Below are 9424 nucleotides of genomic sequence, written 5' to 3'. Positions count from 1 at the left end.
GAGGGGGAGTTACAGGAGAGGATGAGGGCAGGGACACTGAGGGGGAATTATAGGGTTGGTGAGGGCTGAGGGGGAGTTATAGGGAGAGTGAGGCCAGGGATACTGAGGGGGAGTTACAAGAGAGGGGGAGGGCAGGGACACTGAGGGGGAGTTACAGGAGAGGATGAGGGCAGGGACACTGAGGGGGAATTATAGGGTGGGTGAGGGCTGAGGGGGAGTTATAGGGAGAGTGAGGCCAGGGACACTGAGGAGGGGGGGGTTACAGGAGAGGGTGAGGGCAGGGACACTGAGGGGGAATTATAGGGTGGGTGAGGGCAGGGATACTGAGGGGGAGTTATAGGGTCGTAAGGAATCAGGTTTAGCTTAATTAGTAAGCGTAGGGAATTTATCACCGGGATGTCGCTGTCTATATTTTGACAGCCGGCATCCCAAACGCATATCATATGTATTAATTTCCTTATGAGCTATACAAGATGACAAGGATAAGGTTATGTTTTATAAAGGTCCTGTACTCGCTCACCCAAGTAGCAATCCGCAGGTGGCATCATGAGGATAATGGGCAGTAGGTGTAGGCACAGGGCTAACAGTGGTAGGGAGAGGCCAGATGGAATGGTGTAAACCCAGCTCTGCTCTTCATCTCTCTACTGGCAGCCGGTCACTTGAAATGGCACTCACCTGCACAATTTAAAGGGAAGCAACACACCTTGCACCAGACTGGCCAAGGACTGATCATCTCTCTGGCTGGCTGGATGAGTGGGTCACGGTGACTGTGGGGTGGGATAAGGCGCTTATTCACTCAGGGTGGGATAAAACTTTATATTGTCTCATTCCCCGCCCACTGTATGCCTAACCTTGCAGCCTGGCTGCATTGCAGAAAGGGAACTGCAGGGGAGTGGGGACAGCGGGGTACATTGCAAGCAGCAAGCACACTGGCGCGGTTGCTTCTGCAGAGGCAGCAGCTGCAATAAATGGGTTGAAGATGGGCCAGCAGCATGCCACACGCGCTACACTCTGAGGGTCATGGGGTCAAAAGATATTTAATAGGTGCTGCCAGGAAAGATTGGTCCCATCGGCAGCAGCCTCACTGAGGCCCATATGGAGTGGCGCCGCAGTTTGACCACACTGGTCGAATAGCCCTCAAGCCGACAATGGATAGTACCCCCCGTGGGCTCTGCTTATCAGTGTAGACTGTGAGCAAAGTTTGGTCTGCTTGCTTGTCACACAGTCAAGCCCCGCCAACTACATAGTGACTAAACCTATAACGCTGGCCTCCGACATCCAGCCCACCCACTGACGCTGGATCCCCTCCCTATCCTGCTCTTATTGGCTCTGTAGCATCTACCCAGCCCCTCCCATCTGAGCAGAAATGGAGTATTCCATACAGAAATTCCGGGGGACATTCAACATTGAACCTGGCGTGATGTCCAGCAGCCTGCAAGGACCTTTAACATTTCTTGCCACGGGTGACCCGCCCCCAACCCCCAGGTGTCCCCCCACCTGCTTGTGCACCCCTAGACCATGCAGTTTAGCTACGGTACAGCAGAAAATGTACAGGTATGCTCATGCTGCACTGCTGACTGGTGCTGAATGTAGTGGCTGGTGTTTGGTGAAAGACTGCGTGGGACCAATGAGAAGGGGAGCGGATGAGGAAGAGGAGGTGCTTTGCCCCTCCCCATACCTGGAAGTACCCCGCTCCCCGGCTATATTCACCATCATTATGACTGTAGTCACAGAGAGTGTCAGAGTGCAATACGCTTCTGAGAGTCGGGCAGTGGATGAGCACTGCTAAGGGATGTACTCGGTGAGAACTACTATGTCAATCTATCCCCTGGCGCAGGTGGCACTGCCGGGCGGCGCCCCCCTCTTGGCCAGCGCCCCTGGCAAGTGCCATCCTGGCCAATAGGAAGATACACCCCTGCTTCTAACTACTGGTACATAAATGAATAAGTTTGAAAATGGAATGCATCAACAGAACGGTGTTGGCAGTATAAAAATACCTACAGCACCTTGTATTCCCAGGTGGTTTCCCTTCCACGTACTAACCAGGCCCAACACTGCTTAGCTTCTAAGATCAAATGAGATTGGGCATATCCAGTGTAGTGTGGCTGTAGATGAGCTTTGTGGTTTCTGTTAGAACTTTTCTACTTCTAACTACTGGTACATAAATGAATAAGTTTGAAAATGGAATGCATCAACAGAACGGTGTTGGCAGTATAAAAATACCTACAGCACCTTGTATTCCTAGGTGGTCTCCCATCCAAGTACTAACCAAGCCCAACACTGCTTAGCTTCCAAGATCAGATGAGTTGGGCGTATCCAGTGTGGTGTGGCTGCAGACGAGCTTTGTGGTTTCTGTTAGAACTTTTCTACTTCTAACTACTGGTAAATAAATGAATAAGTTTGAAAATGGAATGCATCAGGAGAACTTTGTTGGCAGTATAAAAATACCTACAGCACCTTGTGTTCCCAGGTGGTCTCCAATCCAAGTACTAAACAAGCCCAACACTGCTTAGCTTCCAAAATTAGATGAGATTGGGCGTATCCAGTGTGGTGTGGCTGTAGAAGATTTTGTGGTTTCTGTTAGAACTATTCTACTTCTAACTACTGGTACATAAATGAATAAGTTTGAAAATGGAATGCATCAACAGAACGGTGTTGGCAGTATAAAAATACCTACAGCACCTTGTATTCCCAGGTGGTCTCCCACCCAAATACCAAACAAGCCCAACACTGCTTAGCTTCCAAGATCAGATGAGATTGGGCATATCCAGTATGGTGTGGCTGTAGATGAGCTTTGTGGTTTCTGTTAGAACTTATCTACTTCTAACAACTGGTAAATAAATTAAGAAGTTTGAAAATGGAATGCATCAACAGAACGGTGTTGGCAGTATAAAAATATCTACAGCACCTTGTATTCCCAGGTGGTCTCCCATCCAAGTACTAACCAGGCCCAGCACTGCTTAGTTTCCAAGATCAGATGAGATTGGGCGTATATAGTGTGGTGTGGCTGTAGATGAGCTTTGTGGTTTCTGTTAGAACTTTTCTACTTCTAACTACTGGTACATAAATGAATAAGTTTGAAAATGGAATACATCAACAGAACGGTGTTGGCAGTATAAAAATACCTACTGCACCTTGTATTCCCAGGTGGTCTCCCACCCAAGTACTAACCAAGCACAGCACTGCTTAGCTTCCAAGATCAGATGAGATTGGGCATATCCAGTGTGGTGTGGCTGTAGACATTTTTTGTGGTTTCTGTTAGAACTTTTCTACTTCTAACTACTGGTACATAAATGAACAAGTTTGAAAATGGAATGCATCAACAGAACGGTGTTGGCAGTATAAAAATACCTACAGCACCTTGTATTCCCAGGTGGTCTCCCATCCAAGTACAACACTGCTTAACTTCCAAGATCAGATGAGATTTGGTGTATCCAGTGTGGTGTGGCTGTAGACGAGCTTTGTGTTTTCTGTTAGAACTTTTCTACTTCTAACTACTGGTACATAAATGAATAAGTTTGAAAATGGAATGCATCAGGAGAACGGTGTTGGCAGTATAAAAATACCTACAGCACCTTGTATTCCCAGGTGGTCTCCCTTCCAAGTACTAACCAAGCCCAACACTGCTTAGCTTCCAAGATCAGATGAGATTGGGCTTATCCAGTGTGGTGTTGCTGTAGACGAGTTTTGTGGTTTCTGTTAGAACTTTTCTACTTCTAACTACTAGTACATAAATTAACAAGTTTGAAAATGGAATGCATCAGGAGAACGGTGTTGGCACTATAAAAATACCTACAGCACCTTGTATTCCCAGGTGGTCTCCCTTCCAAGTACTAACCAAGCCCAACACTGCTTAGCTTCCAATATCAGATGAGATTTGGCGTACCCAGTATGGTGTGGCTGTAGATGAGCTTTGTGGTTTCTGTTAGAACTTTTCTACTTCTAACTACTGGTAAATAAATGAATAAGTTTGAAAATGGAATGCATCAGCAGAACGGTGTTGGCAGTATAAAAATACCTACAGCACCTTGTATTCCCAGGTGGTCTCCCATCCAAGTACTAACCAGGCCCAGCACTGCTTAGTTTCAAAGATCAGATGAGATTGGGCTTATCCAGTGTGGTGTGGCTGTAGATGAGCTTTGTGGTTTCTGTTAGAAGTTTTCTACTTCTAACTACTGGTACATAAATGAATAAGTATGAAAATGGAATGCATCAACAGAACGGTGTTGGCAGTATAAAAATACCTACAGCACCTTCTATTCCCAGGTGGTCTCCCATCCAAGTACTAACCAAGCCCAACACTGCTTAGCTTCTAAGATCAGATGAGATTGGGCGTATCCAGTGTGGTGTGGCTGTAGATGAGCTTTGTGGTTTCTGTTAGAACTTTTCTACTTCTTACTACTGGTACATAAATGAATAAGTTTGAAAATGGAATGCATCAACAGAACGGTGTTGGCAGTATAAAAATACCCACAGCACCTTTTATTCCCAGGTGGTCTCCCATCCAAGTACTAACCAAGCCCAACACTGCTTAGCTTCCAAGATCAGATGAGATTAGGCGTATCCAGCATGGTGTGGCTGTAGACGAGTTTTGCTGTCTCTGTTAGAACTTTTCTACTTCTAACTACTGGTACATAAATGAATAAGTTTGAAAATGGAATGCATCAACAGAACAGTGTTGGCAGTATAAAAATACCTACAGCAACTCGTATTCCAAAGTGGTCTACCATCCAAGTACTAAACAGGCCCAACACTGCTTAGCTTCTAAGATCAGATGAGATTTGATGTATCCAGTGTGGTGTGGCTGTAGATGAGCTTTGTGGTTTCTGTTAGAACTTTTCTACTTCTAACTACTGGTAAATAAATGAGTAAGTTTGAAAATGGAATGCATCAGGAGAACGGTGTTGGCAGTATAAAAATACCTACAGCACCTTGTATTCCCTGGTGGTCTCCCATCCAAGTACTAACCAAGCCCAACACTGCTTAGCTTCCAAGATCAGATGAGATTGGGCATATCCAGTGTGGTGTGGCTGTAGACATTTTTTGTGGTTTCTGTTAGAACTTTTCTACTTCTAACTACTGGTACATAAATGAATAAGTTTGAAAATGGAATGCATCAACAGAACGGTGTTGGCAGTATAAAAATACCTACAGCACCTTGTATTCCCAGGTGGTTTCCCATCCAAGTACTAACCAGGCCCAACACTGCTTAGCTTCCAAGATCAGATGAGATTGGGCATATCTAGTGTGGTGTGGCTGCAGATGAGCTTTGTGGCTTCTGTTAGAACTTTTCTACTTCTAACTACTGGTACATAAATGAATAAGTTTGAAAATGGAATGCATCAACAGAACGGTGTTGGCAGTATAAAAATACCTACAGCACCTTGTATTCCCAAGTGGTCTTCCATCCAAGTACTAACCAAGCACAACACTTCTTAGCTTCCAAGATCAGATGAGATTGGGCGTATCCAGTGTGGTGTGGCTGTTAACGAGTTTTGTGTTTTCTGTTAGAACTTTTCTACTTCTAACTACTGGTACATAAATGAATAAGTTTGAAAATGGAATGCATCAGGAGAACTGTGTTGGCACTATAAAAATACCTACAGCACCTTGTATTCCCTGGTGGTCTCCCTTCCAAGTACTAACCAAGCCCAACACTGCTTAGCTTCCAAGATCAGATGAGATTGGGCGTATCCAGTGTGGTGTGGCTGTAGACAAGTTTTGTGGTTTCTGTTAGAACTTTTTCTACTTCTAACTGCTGGTAAATAAATGAAAAAGTTTGAAAATTGAATGCATCTGAATGCATCAGCAGAACGGTGTTGGCAGTATAAAAATATCTACAGCACCTTGTATTCCCAGGTGATCTCTCATCCAAGTACTAACCCGGCCCAGCACTGCTTAGTTTCCAAGATCAGATGAGATTGGGCATATCCAGTGTGGTGTGGCTGTAGATGAGCTTTGTGGTTTCTGTTAGAACTTTTCTACTTCTAACTACTGGTACATAAATGAATAAGTTTGAAAATGGAATGCATCAACAGAACGGTGTTGGCAGTATAAAAATACCTTCAGCACCTTGTATTCCCAGGTGGTTTCCCATCCAAGTACTAACCAGGCCCAACACTGCTTAGCTTCTAAGATCAGATGAGATTTGGTGTATCCAGTGTAGTGTAGCTGTAGATGAGCTTTGTGGTTTCTGTTAGAACTTTTCTACTTCTAACTACTGGTAAATAAATGAATAAGTTTGAAAATGGAATGCATCAGGAGAACGGTGTTGGCAGTATAAAAATACCTACAGCACCTTGTATTCCCTGGTGGTCTCCCATCCAAGTACTAACCAAGCCCAACACTGCTTAGCTTCCAAGATCAGATGAGATTGGGCATATCCAGTGTGGTGTTGCTGTAGACATTTTTTGTGGTTTCTGTTAGAACTTTTCTACTTCTAACTACTGGTACATAAATGAATAAGTTTGAAAATGGAATGCATCAACAGAACGGTGTTTGCAGTATAAAAATACCTACAGCACCTTGTATTCCCAGGTGGTCTCCCGTCCAAGTACTAACCTGGCCCAACACTGCTTAGTTTCCAAGATCAGATGAGATTGGGCGCATCCAGTGTGGTGTGGCTGTAGATGAGCTTTGTGGTTTCTGTTAGAACTTTTCTACTTCCATCTACTGGTACATGAATGAATAAGTTTGAAAATGGAATGCATCAACAGAACGGTGTTGGCAGTATAAAAATACCTACTGCACCTTGTACTCCCAGGTGGTCTCCCATCCAAGTACTAAACAGGCCCAACACTGCTTAGCTTCCAAGATCAGATGAAATTGGGCGCATCCAGTGTGGTGTGTATATAAATGAGCTTTGTGGTTTCTGTTAGAAATTTTCTACTTTTAACTACTGGTACATAAATGAATAAGTTTGAAAATAGAATGCATCAACAGAACGGTGTTGGCAGTATAAAAATACCTACAGCACCTTGTATTCCCAGGTGGTCTTCAATCAAAGCACTAACCAAGCCCAACACTGCTTAGCTTCCAAGATCAGATAAGATTGGGCATATCCAGTTTGGTGTGGCTGTAGACGAGCTTTGTGCTTTTTGTTAGAACTTTTCTACTTCTAACTACTGGTACATAAATGAATAAGTTTGAAAATGGAATGCATCAACAGAACGGTGTTGGCAGTATAAAAACACCTACAGCACCTTGTATTCCTAGGCGGTCTCCCATCCAAGTACTAACCAAGCCCAACACTGCTTAGCTTCCAAGACCTGATGAGATTGGGCTTATCCAGTGTGGTGTGGCTGTAGACGAGCTTTGTGGTTTCTGTTAGAACTTTTCTACTTCTAACTACTGGTACATAAATGAATAAGTTTGAAAATGGAACGCATCAGGAGAACGGTGTTGGCAGTATAAAAATACCTACAGCACCTTTTATTCCCAGGTGGTCTCCATCCAAGTACTAACCAAGCCGAACACTGCTTGGCTTCCAAGATCAGATGAGATTAGGCGTATCCAGTGTGGTGTGGCTGTAGACGAGTTTTGTGGTTTCTGTTAGAAATTTTCTACTTCTAACTACTGGTACATAAATGAATAAGTTTGAAAATGGAATGCATCAACAGAACGGTGTTGGCAGTATAAAAATACCTACAGCATCTTGTATTCCCAGGTGGTTTACCATCCAAGTACTAAACAGGCCCAACACTGCTTAGCTTCCAAGATCAGATGAGATTGGGCGTTTCCAGTGTGGTGTGGCTGTAGATTAGCTTTGTGGTTTCTGTTAGAACTTTTCTGCTTCTAACTACTGGTAAATAAATGAAAAAGTTTGAAAATGGAATGCATCAACAGAACGGTATTGGCAGTATAAAAATACCTACAGCACCTTGTATTCCCATGTGGTTTCCCATCCAAGTACTAACCAGGACCAACACTGCTCAGCTTCTAAGATCAGATGAGATTGGGCGTATCCTGTGTGGTGTGGCTGTAGATGAGCTTTGTGGTTTCTGTTAGAACTTTTCTACTTCTTACTACTGGTACATAAATTAATAAGTTTGAAAATAGAATGCATCAACAGAACGGTGTTGGCAGTATAAAAATACCTAGAGCACTTTGTATTCCTATGCGGTCTCCCATCCAAGTATTAACCAAACCCAACACTGCTTACCTTCCAAGATCTGATGAGTTGGGCGTATCCAGTGTGGTGTGGCTGTAGACAAGCTTTGAGGTTTCTGTTAGAACTTTTCTACTTCTAACTACTGGTACATAAATGAATAAGTTTGAAGATGGAATGCATCAACAGAACGGTGTTGGCAGTATAAAAATACCTACAGCACCTTGTATTCCCAGGTGGTCTACCATCCAAGTACTAACCAGGCCCAGTACTGCTTAGTTTCCAAGATCAGATGAGATTGGGCGTATCTAGTGTGGTGTGGCTGTAGATGAGCTTTGTGTTTTCTGTTAGAACTTTTCTACTTCTAACTACTGGTACATAAATGAATAAGTTTGAAAATGGAATACATCAGGAGAACGGTGTTGGCACTATTAAAATACCTACAGCACCATGTATTCCCAGGTGGTCTCCCTTCCAAGTACTAACCAAGCCCAGCACTGCTTAGCTTTCAAGATCAGATGAGATTGGGCGTATCCAGTGTGGTGTAGCTGTAGACGAGTTTTGTGGTTTCTGTTAGAACTTTTCTACTTCTAACTACTGGTACATAAATGAATAAGTTTGAAAATGGAATGCATCAACAGAACGGTGTTGGCAGTATAAAAATACCTACAGCACCTTGTATTCCCAGGTGGTCTCCCATCCAAGTACTAAAACGGCCCATCACTGCTTAGCTTCCAAGATCAGATGAGATTGGACGTATCCAGTGAGGTGTGGCTGTAGATAAGTTTTGTGGTTTCTGTTAGAACTTTTCTACTTCTAACTACTGGTACATAAATGAATAAGTTTGAAAATGGAATGCATCAACAGAACGGTATTGGCAGTATAAAAATACCTACAGCACCTTGTATTCCCAGGTGGTCTCCCTTCCAAGTACTAACCAAGCCCAACACTGCTTAGCTTCCAATATCAGATGAGATTTGGCGTACCCAGTATGGTGTGGCTGTAGATGAGCTTTGTGGTTTCTGTTAGAACTTTTCTACTTCTAACTACTGGTAAATAAATGAATAAGTTTGAAAATGGAATGCATCAGCAGAACGGTGTTGGCAGTATAAAAATACCTACAGCACCTTGTATTCCCAGGTGGTCTCCCATCCAAGTACTAACCAGGCCCAGCACTGCTTAGTTTCAAAGATCAGATGAGATTGGGCTTATCCAGTGTGGTGTGGCTGTAGATGAGCTTTGTGGTTTCTGTTAGAAGTTTTCTACTTCTAACTACTGGTACATAAATGAATAAGTATGAAAATGGAATGCATCAAC

General features: G+C 43.6%; 4 non-coding genes and 28 pseudogenes across 4 annotated transcripts; all 32 read right to left on the bottom strand.

Moving 5' to 3' along the window:
* Window positions 1-1994: 1994 nt before the first annotated feature.
* Window positions 1995-2113, bottom strand: LOC134895781 (5S ribosomal RNA; annotated as a pseudogene).
* Window positions 2114-2220: 107 nt separating this feature from the next.
* On the bottom strand, window positions 2221-2338 carry LOC134895379 (5S ribosomal RNA; annotated as a pseudogene).
* Window positions 2339-2445: 107 nt separating this feature from the next.
* Window positions 2446-2564, bottom strand: LOC134895422 (5S ribosomal RNA; annotated as a pseudogene).
* Window positions 2565-2670: 106 nt separating this feature from the next.
* LOC134891249 (5S ribosomal RNA) lies at window positions 2671-2789 on the bottom strand (annotated as a pseudogene).
* A 107-nt stretch (window positions 2790-2896) lies between these two features.
* Window positions 2897-3015, bottom strand: LOC134888304 (5S ribosomal RNA; annotated as a pseudogene).
* Window positions 3016-3122: 107 nt separating this feature from the next.
* LOC134894789 (5S ribosomal RNA) lies at window positions 3123-3241 on the bottom strand (annotated as a pseudogene).
* Window positions 3242-3563: 322 nt separating this feature from the next.
* On the bottom strand, window positions 3564-3682 carry LOC134892566 (5S ribosomal RNA; annotated as a pseudogene).
* Window positions 3683-3789: 107 nt separating this feature from the next.
* Window positions 3790-3908, bottom strand: LOC134895357 (5S ribosomal RNA; annotated as a pseudogene).
* A 107-nt stretch (window positions 3909-4015) lies between these two features.
* LOC134890600 (5S ribosomal RNA) lies at window positions 4016-4134 on the bottom strand (annotated as a pseudogene).
* A 107-nt stretch (window positions 4135-4241) lies between these two features.
* Window positions 4242-4360, bottom strand: LOC134889782 (5S ribosomal RNA; annotated as a pseudogene).
* Window positions 4361-4467: 107 nt separating this feature from the next.
* Window positions 4468-4586, bottom strand: LOC134893918 (5S ribosomal RNA; annotated as a pseudogene).
* A 107-nt stretch (window positions 4587-4693) lies between these two features.
* On the bottom strand, window positions 4694-4812 carry LOC134894047 (5S ribosomal RNA; annotated as a pseudogene).
* A 107-nt stretch (window positions 4813-4919) lies between these two features.
* Window positions 4920-5038, bottom strand: LOC134886397 (5S ribosomal RNA). Its single transcript, XR_010170481.1, has one exon. It is a non-coding gene; the product is annotated as a 5S ribosomal RNA (ribosomal RNA).
* A 107-nt stretch (window positions 5039-5145) lies between these two features.
* Window positions 5146-5264, bottom strand: LOC134889314 (5S ribosomal RNA; annotated as a pseudogene).
* A 107-nt stretch (window positions 5265-5371) lies between these two features.
* Window positions 5372-5490, bottom strand: LOC134896403 (5S ribosomal RNA; annotated as a pseudogene).
* Window positions 5491-5597: 107 nt separating this feature from the next.
* On the bottom strand, window positions 5598-5716 carry LOC134887879 (5S ribosomal RNA; annotated as a pseudogene).
* Window positions 5717-5834: 118 nt separating this feature from the next.
* LOC135064160 (5S ribosomal RNA) lies at window positions 5835-5953 on the bottom strand. Its single transcript, XR_010250472.1, has one exon. It is a non-coding gene; the product is annotated as a 5S ribosomal RNA (ribosomal RNA).
* A 107-nt stretch (window positions 5954-6060) lies between these two features.
* LOC134892992 (5S ribosomal RNA) lies at window positions 6061-6179 on the bottom strand (annotated as a pseudogene).
* Window positions 6180-6286: 107 nt separating this feature from the next.
* LOC134889633 (5S ribosomal RNA) lies at window positions 6287-6405 on the bottom strand (annotated as a pseudogene).
* Window positions 6406-6512: 107 nt separating this feature from the next.
* LOC135070898 (5S ribosomal RNA) lies at window positions 6513-6631 on the bottom strand. The gene has a single exon (XR_010257048.1). It is a non-coding gene; the product is annotated as a 5S ribosomal RNA (ribosomal RNA).
* A 107-nt stretch (window positions 6632-6738) lies between these two features.
* On the bottom strand, window positions 6739-6857 carry LOC134896211 (5S ribosomal RNA; annotated as a pseudogene).
* A 107-nt stretch (window positions 6858-6964) lies between these two features.
* Window positions 6965-7083, bottom strand: LOC134898109 (5S ribosomal RNA; annotated as a pseudogene).
* Window positions 7084-7190: 107 nt separating this feature from the next.
* Window positions 7191-7309, bottom strand: LOC134893115 (5S ribosomal RNA; annotated as a pseudogene).
* Window positions 7310-7416: 107 nt separating this feature from the next.
* LOC134897461 (5S ribosomal RNA) lies at window positions 7417-7534 on the bottom strand (annotated as a pseudogene).
* Window positions 7535-7641: 107 nt separating this feature from the next.
* Window positions 7642-7760, bottom strand: LOC134886960 (5S ribosomal RNA; annotated as a pseudogene).
* A 107-nt stretch (window positions 7761-7867) lies between these two features.
* Window positions 7868-7986, bottom strand: LOC134895955 (5S ribosomal RNA; annotated as a pseudogene).
* Window positions 7987-8093: 107 nt separating this feature from the next.
* On the bottom strand, window positions 8094-8211 carry LOC134898481 (5S ribosomal RNA; annotated as a pseudogene).
* A 107-nt stretch (window positions 8212-8318) lies between these two features.
* LOC134894559 (5S ribosomal RNA) lies at window positions 8319-8437 on the bottom strand (annotated as a pseudogene).
* A 107-nt stretch (window positions 8438-8544) lies between these two features.
* Window positions 8545-8663, bottom strand: LOC134892377 (5S ribosomal RNA; annotated as a pseudogene).
* Window positions 8664-8770: 107 nt separating this feature from the next.
* Window positions 8771-8889, bottom strand: LOC135068783 (5S ribosomal RNA). Its single transcript, XR_010254975.1, has one exon. It is a non-coding gene; the product is annotated as a 5S ribosomal RNA (ribosomal RNA).
* A 107-nt stretch (window positions 8890-8996) lies between these two features.
* On the bottom strand, window positions 8997-9115 carry LOC134895356 (5S ribosomal RNA; annotated as a pseudogene).
* A 107-nt stretch (window positions 9116-9222) lies between these two features.
* On the bottom strand, window positions 9223-9341 carry LOC134890599 (5S ribosomal RNA; annotated as a pseudogene).
* Between the last annotated feature and the right edge of the window lie 83 nt (window positions 9342-9424).

Source organism: Pseudophryne corroboree, chromosome 3 (assembly GCF_028390025.1).
Source record: "Pseudophryne corroboree isolate aPseCor3 chromosome 3, aPseCor3.hap2, whole genome shotgun sequence".
Taxonomy (NCBI): domain Eukaryota; kingdom Metazoa; phylum Chordata; class Amphibia; order Anura; family Myobatrachidae; genus Pseudophryne; species Pseudophryne corroboree.
Note: the sequence above shows the minus strand (reverse complement) of the source record. Positions and strands in the feature narration are given on the sequence as shown.